Source organism: Lepeophtheirus salmonis, chromosome 14, assembly GCF_016086655.4.
Source record: "Lepeophtheirus salmonis chromosome 14, UVic_Lsal_1.4, whole genome shotgun sequence".
Lineage (NCBI taxonomy): Eukaryota > Metazoa > Arthropoda > Copepoda > Siphonostomatoida > Caligidae > Lepeophtheirus > Lepeophtheirus salmonis.
In genome coordinates this window covers 26,978,542-26,988,086 of record NC_052144.2, presented here as the reverse complement: position 1 = coordinate 26,988,086, position 9,545 = coordinate 26,978,542, and the positions used below count along the sequence as shown (strand labels likewise).

Here is a 9,545-nt window from a genome sequence, read left to right as displayed (position 1 = left end):
TCCGATCCTATCACGGATATATTCTTAGAATAATCACAGAATAAATACGAGATACTTCTACCAAGGTACACACGTATTACACATCTACTAATATTCTAAACTAGGTAAGAAGTCACTCACAATAACAATAACAGATTATATAGATACATATCACTCTTCCCTTCAAATCATAAACAAATATTAACATGTCAGTCTGTACGATCCAATATCGTTCTTCCTTTTTTTCTTCATCCCTCCGTTTCGCGCGTCTAAGTTAAATTCATTAAAAAAACAATACACCTACTCAGTCATATAATAAATTGACTAAGTTGGAACATTACTCTCTCTCCGGGTTCTCTCATAGTCTTCTTTTCTTGTGGGATTCGATATGATTTGATGATGTTTCATCTCTATTTGTGATTTTTAGGAAATTCTTATTCCTTACGACCATTTTCTAGACGTATTTGGTAAGTTTGATTCTGTCTTTTAATAATCCTTCCAACTTTATCCCATAATTTTGTTGTAGGATTCTGTATTCGAATTCGACTACCAATATCCAATGTACACAAATCTTTATTACCGGTGTCGTAATAGAATTTGGATTTGTTGCGGATATTATTCAATATACTTGGAATGTCATGAAACGATTTCTTCAATGCACTACTGTGTGCTGGAATTTTTGATCTAAGGTTCTGTACATGAACTACTTGATTGGGAGAGTATCCGCACTTGCGGGTGTATTTCTAGACTCTAATAGCCCATCTCTAAACTCTTCCGCATCGATTGTTTTTTTTTTCCACATTTATTCAGGAGGCTCTTCATATTTTTCACAGCTGCCTCGGCCGTTCCGTTACTTTGTGGATTGTAAAGACTTGATGGAGACCAAACGATGCCATTTTTTTGTAAAAAATCTCGGAACATATGGGGTGAGAAAACTGAACCTTGATAGGATCTCAGATGCTTCGGAAATTCGAAATAAGTATACCATTTTGAAAATATCTCAATAATTTTCTCCGTATTTGGGTCTTTTTATATTTTCCCATTACAGTGTATCCTGATAATGCATCCCCATATACCAGCTAAGATTTTCGGTTTAACATAAACAAATCTGTTGACATGGTTTCAATTACTAGTTGTGGTACGTCATCAGGTTTGAAACTCTCTTGGCATTGTTAAGGTGCTTTTGTTTGACAAGTTTCACAGTTTTCAATAATCCTGTCAATTTCATTGTTCATTCCCGGCCAGAATATTGACTCACTCGCTCTTCTTTTGGTTATTGTCATTCCTTGATGCGACAAATGTAGTTTAGCGGGAATGACTTTTTGACACGCTTTAGGGACGGACGACAATTCGTGTTCCTTTCAATACTAAACCGTTCTCAACAGCTAAGTCTTCGATCATGTTCTTAAATAACTTTACGTAATGATTTTCAACTCTTCCTTTTTCTTTAACACCACATTCCATGAATTATACGAGTGCTCGATAGTCTTCATCTGCTTATGCTATATTTCGTATCTCTTCAATGATTGGATCTACAAAACCAATATTTCGGATTTTATTCTGTATTACAGCTATTCTAATTATGGCTAATCTTACCCTGTCTTTCATTCCACTTTCTAATTCTTCTTTTCTTTTCCAGGATCATCTAATGGAGCTCTTGACAAAGCATCTGCAATAATATGGTATTTTCCTTTCTTCCATGATACTTTGAACTGGTAATGTTTAAGGCACATTCTAATCTTCTGTACTTTGGCATTTTCGATTTGGTTTAAAGAATAGTTATTGAATATAGTGGAGAAAGATTGGTGATCGGTTATTACTTCGAAGTGCGGTAGTTCACTAAGGTTAACATGACATTTTTTAATGGCCCACTTGATGGCAAGGGCTTCTAACTCGATCATCGAATATCTTGATTCTGTTTTAGTGATAAATCTCGAACCACATTCAATTAGTTTCTATCTTTCTCCATGACTTTCTATTAAATTGAATCCAAGACCTTTGGTTCTTGATGCGTCTGTCTCTAAACGTGTTTCTCTGATCAAACAGTGCTAGGATTGGTGGCTTAAGGAAAATATCTTTAATATTGTCCATCGCATGTGAGTGAACTAACTCCCATTTGAATTCATACTTTGTCTTCGACAAGTTTCTCAATGGTTCGGCCACTTTGCTCAATTTTGAGGTAAAATATGTTAATTGATAAGCCATACCCATAAATGATGTTAATTCTGTTCTGTTTGAAGGAGTCGGAAATTTGCGAATAGCATTCAATTTATCTTCGTTGACGGCAATTCCAATCTTATTGATTTTGTAACCGACAAAATCAATTTTTTCCTTCGCGAATTGAAATTTTTCTAGACTTAATGTGATTCCAAATTCCTTGCATCTATTTAGAACTCTTCTTACTCCCTTACATATATATAACAGTTAACCACTTTTTTTTAATCTTTTAAAGCGTAGAACTTCAGAAGAAGAGGAATCTTTTTCGTATGTTTTTTTCCCGAAAACTAAATATTTCTTTAATAGTAATATTTAATTATTCCTGGATACTCTTTTTTTAGTTCAAAATGATGGTATAGGAAAAATCACAAAGCCTTTTGTGATGAAGGCAATTTATTTCCAGTCAATTTGGTAACAAATACGACATTAAAATATAACTTACTTTGAGATAGGGTTGATTTTTCCATAGTGTCTGTCTTTCCACATTGATATTGTTACCATTTTTGTTGAATAAACTATGATACTAAATACCGTCTCCTTTATTAAAAATATTTAATTGATACATCTTCTTTTTATTTTGTATCAAATTAACATCTGTGGTAATTAAGTTGAAAAGAAACTAGAAAGTATTGCGTGGTATAATTGTTTTTAAATATTCTTCAACTTGTAATTAATCATTGTAATGCAAGGACTGAATTGATTTAAATTGCAAACAAAAATACTCCAGATGTGCAAATGAGTAATGATGCTTTATAGAGGGGGGATTTCAAATTTTGGGACACCTATTACGGACCGATAAATGGGATTGATTTTACATCACAAATTAAGGACCAACATAACCAAAACAAATCATCTTGTTTTGTAGGAGGAAAATGGGCAAAATACAGAAACATTACACGGCAACGCGTTCTAGATGTATTAATTTTGTGTATTTTGCATAATAATTTAATTTATGAATATTTGTTTCTCAATACAACCAAAAGGTATCTTTGAGTAAATTTAGTCATTTTGAAAAAATTATAAAAAATAAAAGCTCTATCGTAAACTGTTACACAATAATAGAGAAACTAATAACGTTTTTGAAACTTTTTTCTCAATTTTCAAAACATTGAGGTAGTTAACGCTACATCCAAACATTGCTAAATTTTTTCAAACCTTGGTAATTGTATTTTTTTATTAAAAGGAATGGATTTTGATCTGACGATCCAGAAATTTCAACAAAACAGAAAATAAGAAATACCTTAATATTCAATAAAATTTGATATTATTTAGTTTATTTAATTTATGACCAATACACTCATGCAGGACACGAAAAAAAGAAAAAAAATCCCAATTCCATATGTTTAAAATTCCATAATTTAACTTGTAGTTGTGTATTAATTTTGTTCTATTCTGTCACATATCAATCTAATGTTATAAAACATTCTATTTATATAAGCCACCACGTTTTATATCAATAAAAATATGTATTTTTTCCATTAAGGAGTTTGACTTGTTTACTCATGATATCTTCTGGAATTATTTATTAGCTAGGCCACAAAACTTATTCCACTCTCCTACTACCTACATATAAGCATAAATAGGCCATAGGAACTGTAACGGGATAAATAAACGTAATTAAATTATAAGTGATCTAATAAATTCAGTAGACTTTTATTCGAAAATATGAATTTTGTCTAGCATGTTTTAAAAGTTGGGAATCATTTTCTGAATTACTAAATAACTTGTTGTCATATTTGAATATCACTCTTGTGAGTGTTTAGGATCTCTGCATCCATCAATACTCATTAATTAATTTAAAAATTACACAAAACGCTTAAGATTTAATAATACTATATATAAAAACGATATTTTCAGTATTCCTTTACACTAAAAGATCGATTAATTGTATTGACAATTATTAAACATATTAATATGACATGAACAGTTAATTTTTTTCTTTATTAATTTTAAATAATAGGGTAATACACCTATATAAATATGTATTTATATAGGTGCTTAATTGATTTAAGTTTTAATTTTTATTTCGTCTTAACTGTTTTGCCTTATAATATATTTGATAATTTATTAATTTACTACAATTTATACTTATTATAATAATATTCTTCCAAATATCTAGGTATGTAGTGAAATCGTAATATTTTGGTTGACTAATCCCATTGGTCCAAGGTTTATTCAAAGTGCCTTGAATAGAAATCCATCTTTATGTTAAATAATTATTCTGTTTTGGATTGTTGTAATAGTTACAAGGTATTGAAGTCTAAAAAAGTAACTGCAATGCTTAATTTTCTTAATGTAAACATTTTGTAATTCAATATTATCATAAATTAAATACAAAAAGTTATATTCAAGAAAATTATATATTTTACTAAAATAACAAAAATAATATTTTTACTAATTAGAATATTTTAAGCAGAAGACCTATACGTAGAGGAAATTTTTGAGGTTTAATGAGATAAACAGCATTATTTTGATCGTTGGTTAAATTTACAAGTGCATGGGAAAAAATTAATTTTTGCAGTATATTCAAAATTATATATAAATAACTTTTATTAAATAAAAACTAAAGAGTAAAAAAGGATTCAAAAATTCAATGGATGGGATTAAAAGGATGAAATATTTCAATTCGAATATTGATAATGTTTTTCGACTTTTATGAAAATTTCGTTTGTCTAATTGAATTGTACAATATTATTATTAATATTACATAAACTGACTACAATCTACTCGTATTTACAATGACATATCTATCAATAATTTAAACACATAAGAATACCCCATATCCTATCTCCTCTCGCAAATCTTCTCTTCATTTTAATTTAAGTATTCGTTGGATAAAATAAAAATTAATGGAGCAAAAATGTGATACAAAAAAGTATTATAAGGTGTATTTCTGTATCTTGGGTGAATTTAATACCTCAGGGAATTTACGGTGGGTTAACATAATAGCAAATATAAAACAACTAAGAAAACTTGGGTAAAAAAATGTTAGTACGTTTTCAAGGAATTACAACACTCAACTTATTCTAAAATATATAGAGATACAGGTGTAAGATTGTCAAAAATATGACCTTAGACGAGTGCATGAGTTTTTAGTTACAACCAAAACACTTTTTTTTCAAAGCTGTTATCAGCATTCTTTAATTCTTGAGGAGGGAATATCTAAGTACAAAGTACGTGCGCTCATTCATGGTTAATGGAGAGTAACACTGATCATTACTTTGGGATTTATAAATAGTGATGTAAATCGTGTGAAATTTTTAGTTGGCCTGTTTTTTGGGAATGGGTAACTTGAAGATGATTATTTTCCTTAGCAGTTGGTATTATTATTTAATTCCTGAGTAGTGAGATTCCTTTCTTAAATATATATTCAAATAGCTAAGATTACCCGGCGTTGCTTGGGAAAATCACATTGAAAATGGTCTAATTAATTGAGAAAATATTCAGAAAATACTTCTATATACTAATAATTATAATATGAATGTTTCTTTAATGTCTAAAAAGATCCTGATAATTCTAATTCTTTTGGATTCTTCACACTATATCAATCCGGTTAAGTAAGATAATCGACAAAGACTCATGATGGCAACTCCCCCCTCAAAAAAATAAAAAAAACTCTTATTATTGCGTCTTGTATTATTATTTATTATGAATATAAAAAAATAATAATACGTTATATACTTGAAATAACATACCAACATATATGCATCTAAAAAATTGTCCAGTTGAGACGTACATTTTTTATTTACTTCAAAAAATTCTCAAATCAAAATTCGGGAAGAAAATTGTAAAATTATTTTTTGCAATAATTTTGCAAAAAAAATAATTTATTGGAATTGTATTTAAAAGAAACGTAACCCCACCAATATTTTTTTGTTCGAAACGCCAATCACTTATCGATAAATAAGTTATAACTCAACCCCCTATTTAGTCTCCTTGAGCTGCAATAAACGGTTTTTGGGTATAGCATTATATAACTTCCCCCAAAATCGACACCCCGTTGCAGCCTGTCCCAGATCAAAAGAGGGACCCATGCAAAATTTCAGCACCGGGCACGCGCAAACATGAATTCAAATACGCGTGCAACATGGGTCCATTGAAAAAAAAACACCCCAACGTGTTTAGTAAGATAATAAGTAATAAAGTAATAACTATTAGTTACATTGTGGACGCCATCTTTATTGTGTTTTGTAATTCCAATCATGCCCACTAAGTGTTGTGCTCCAGGGTGTAGAACGGGCTATGACAACGAGCCACAACAGTCTGGTGTTACGATCCATCTTTGCCCAAACAAAGAGAGAAACCCCAGACTTGATACGGAAGGGATAGGTTTGCCCGTGTATTTCTCCATAAATTTTTTGAGCGTAGATGATTAGCAATGGATAAGGGTATATTACATGTAATAAGCATCTTTGTGATATCAAAGTTAAAGTCGCCTCCGACAAACCATCTGTTTTTCATCCGGTAAGCCATTCCAAGAGACACAGATCTGAAGAAGACAGATTAGGCACTATCCAAAAGTACAAAGCTGTGTTCCCTGCATTTCAACGACTCTGATTTTCAGACCCTTGGCAAGGCTCTAAAGAAGAGGTAAGACAGCTGCTCACTTTTGAGTATGCTTATAACTGTCCTTTTTTACAACCTCAAACCAGATGTAGTACCATCCCTATGCTTCCAGCTGCCCCAACTACCTCTCAACTCCTAAAGCGCCATCAAGGCTAACTCAAGGTACGTCCACGTCACGTAGGGCTCAACAGTTCAATGAACTACAACAGCATGCTGTGTTTCACGAATCATCAATTGGAGCACTTAAGTACTACTCCAAAGAAGACAACAGACCGGAGTTTAAAGACACAGCCGAATTTTCAGAGTTTGTCAGAACTATGTGGAATATCCTAAACGTTTCAAGACACCTGGAGTTGGCTACGAAAAGAGAGATGAGCTTGGGAACCAATCTCTGAGAAGAACAAACTTGGCCTCTCTTTCTTGAGAGATTTTGTCGACTTTCTTATCGAGTAGCAAAACAGTAAAGCACCTGGCTTCAGAAACCTTCCTAGTAACAAAGCAGACGTGCCTTGCTGCAGGAGATCTGGCAGAGTTCCTCCTCCTAGATGAAGACTTCTCCTATATACTCCTCGGCATGTTCCAGTCTGATCCCATCGAAAGAAGGTTCGGCTGGTACAGACAACTAAGAAGGTATCTACTACATCAGCGTGAGACAGATCCTGGAAGCAGAGAAAAAGATTCGTATTCTGAGTCTTGTCAAATTCTCAGGTAAATAAGATATTTGTTAATAGTAAGCTTCTTTATTTAGGTATTACTTATTTTTACAATATAATAATATCATTACAATATTTTACTTTTTTAAATTTTCAGGTATGACTACTTCAGAAATTAAAGCTCTGCTGGATGAAGACCTGGTAAAAGCTGAGCTCATTTTGACTAACTGGCAACCAGATGACCTCCAGGAACTAGCTTCCAAGGGAGAGAGTAATGCTCTCTACTTTGTTGCCGGGTATATTGGTTTTTCTTTGAAGAAGAAGATCAGTTGTACATCATGCCAAGAGTTAATGGTCATCAGAGACACACCTCCGGACTCAATAACCTTCGATAGCCCAACCAATCAGCATGTAGACCTGAAAGAGTTCATCGACATAATGAGCAGAGGGGGTTGTCGACTCCATCCGACCTTCTCTACCTCTCCTGTCTTTATGCTTACTCCATGTTCTCTTACATCACAGCTACTCCTGAAGAGAAAGACAGTTTACTTGGCACCCCAAATCCTAGAGCTTCATTTGTTGCCACATTCATTGACAGGATGCAGGACAGTTTAAACTCTGACATTATCGCCGTTGTGGGAGTAAAGTGCGAGGAAGGACACTCCTGGTCAGCTTTTCTTCAAAGAATTTCATTCGCTTTGTTTAATGTCATGGGTAAAAATTTAAGTGCTTAAACTGAATGATGACATCCGATTTTTAACAAAAAGAGAATGGCAGCTAAAAATTCAGAAGCTAATAGAAAAAAAGCTAAATTTCAATCAAAATCTTCTGACTTGTAGACTTGGACCAACTTTGTACTTTTTGATAGTGCCTTTTCTTTTTTATATGTTTTAATGTTTATTTTGATTAAAGTACTAATAAAATACCACTTCGATTAGAAATTATAGCCTCATTTTTATTATTTTGACGATTTTCCCAGGCAAAATACTTTAAAAACTCTTTATTTTGTGACACATATTATAGGTTCTTTATGAATGTTTTGACCAACCATCGATGGAAAGACAGTGTTTTATTATTCAGGATATCTGTACATTTTTTATTCTCCTTGTCATAGACACACTCCAAATACTCATCAGCAATATATTTTCTAAACGGAGGATTATAGCCTGATCTGAGGGTTTTTAAAAACTGGGGGTGCTCAACAAGGCAAAAAGGTAAATTAGTAGCAAATATCATGCCTACAATTTCTTTATTAATTTTTAATATTTTATTACTTTAAGTTTTTATAACAAATTTATCTTTAGTACACTCATAAATGTAAATAATCTATAAGAAGTGGTGCTTGTAGAGGAGTTTGATAATGACTTTTTTAAAGTTGGGTAGTTTAAGCTTGTATTTAATTCCTGGGGAGTGTATGATTGAGAAAACTATCAGTATATTGGTTCCTAATGATATCTCCTGTACATCATCTCAAATGACTGCAAAAGAAAAAAACTACCAGAATATTTGTATAAATAATATTTAAGCTCACTATATGTCCATTTTTTTACGACTTCTTATTCTTGTTCTTCATTTCACTACTTCAACTGCGACTCCATGTATTGGATTTATGAATGACATATAATTTTGCAAACATTTTTTGTCATTAGGTATTTTTTTAATAATTTAAAGAAAATCAATTGAGAGATATACTTAATACATAAATAAATTGAAATTGAGTTGGAAATTTGTGATTATGTACATTTATGTGTTGGAAGTTCAAATCTGACTATTTTTACTTCTGTGACTCAGCCTACATATAACTCCACAACCCTGTAATATTGTTATATAAATTTATTCAATACAAATCTTTTCACCGTTATATTTATTTCCATTTAACTGTTACTTTTGTTATAAACTTAATTATTTAAAGTTACTATTTGAAAATATGAAAATTCCTTACATATGATTCCTATGCTATTAGGACCTATGATTATTTTGATTTTCGAAAAAAAGTAAACAAATAAATCACTAAATTATGTAGTGCCCGAATAATCCACCTCCTCCAATAACATTATGTTAAGAGAGGCAAACAAAATACTCTAAATATATATATATTATCAGTCAAATATAATTTTATAATCATTTTTT

The 9,545-nt window shown here is 31.6% G+C and overlaps 3 long non-coding RNA genes across 4 annotated transcripts; 2 read left to right on the top strand and 1 right to left on the bottom strand.

Annotated features, from left to right (window-relative positions):
- The first annotated feature begins 203 nt into the window (after positions 1-203).
- LOC121129245 (uncharacterized) lies at positions 204-3,101 on the top strand. Of its 2 annotated transcripts, XR_011783684.1 has the most exons (5): positions 204-446; positions 506-958; positions 1,028-1,541; positions 1,619-2,158; positions 2,220-3,101. It is a non-coding gene; the product is annotated as an uncharacterized lncRNA (long non-coding RNA). The 2 variants fall into 2 exon arrangements; XR_005868381.2 differs by having other exon boundaries at positions 1,028-2,158.
- A 3,579-nt stretch (positions 3,102-6,680) lies between these two features.
- Positions 6,681-8,356, top strand: LOC139907191 (uncharacterized). The gene is made up of 2 exons (XR_011783638.1): positions 6,681-7,470; positions 7,573-8,356. It is a non-coding gene; the product is annotated as an uncharacterized lncRNA (long non-coding RNA).
- On the bottom strand, positions 7,422-7,950 carry LOC139907192 (uncharacterized). The gene is made up of 2 exons (XR_011783639.1): positions 7,895-7,950; positions 7,422-7,832 (listed from the first exon to the last, which is right to left on the bottom strand). It is a non-coding gene; the product is annotated as an uncharacterized lncRNA (long non-coding RNA).
- Positions 8,357-9,545: the final 1,189 nt, after the last annotated feature.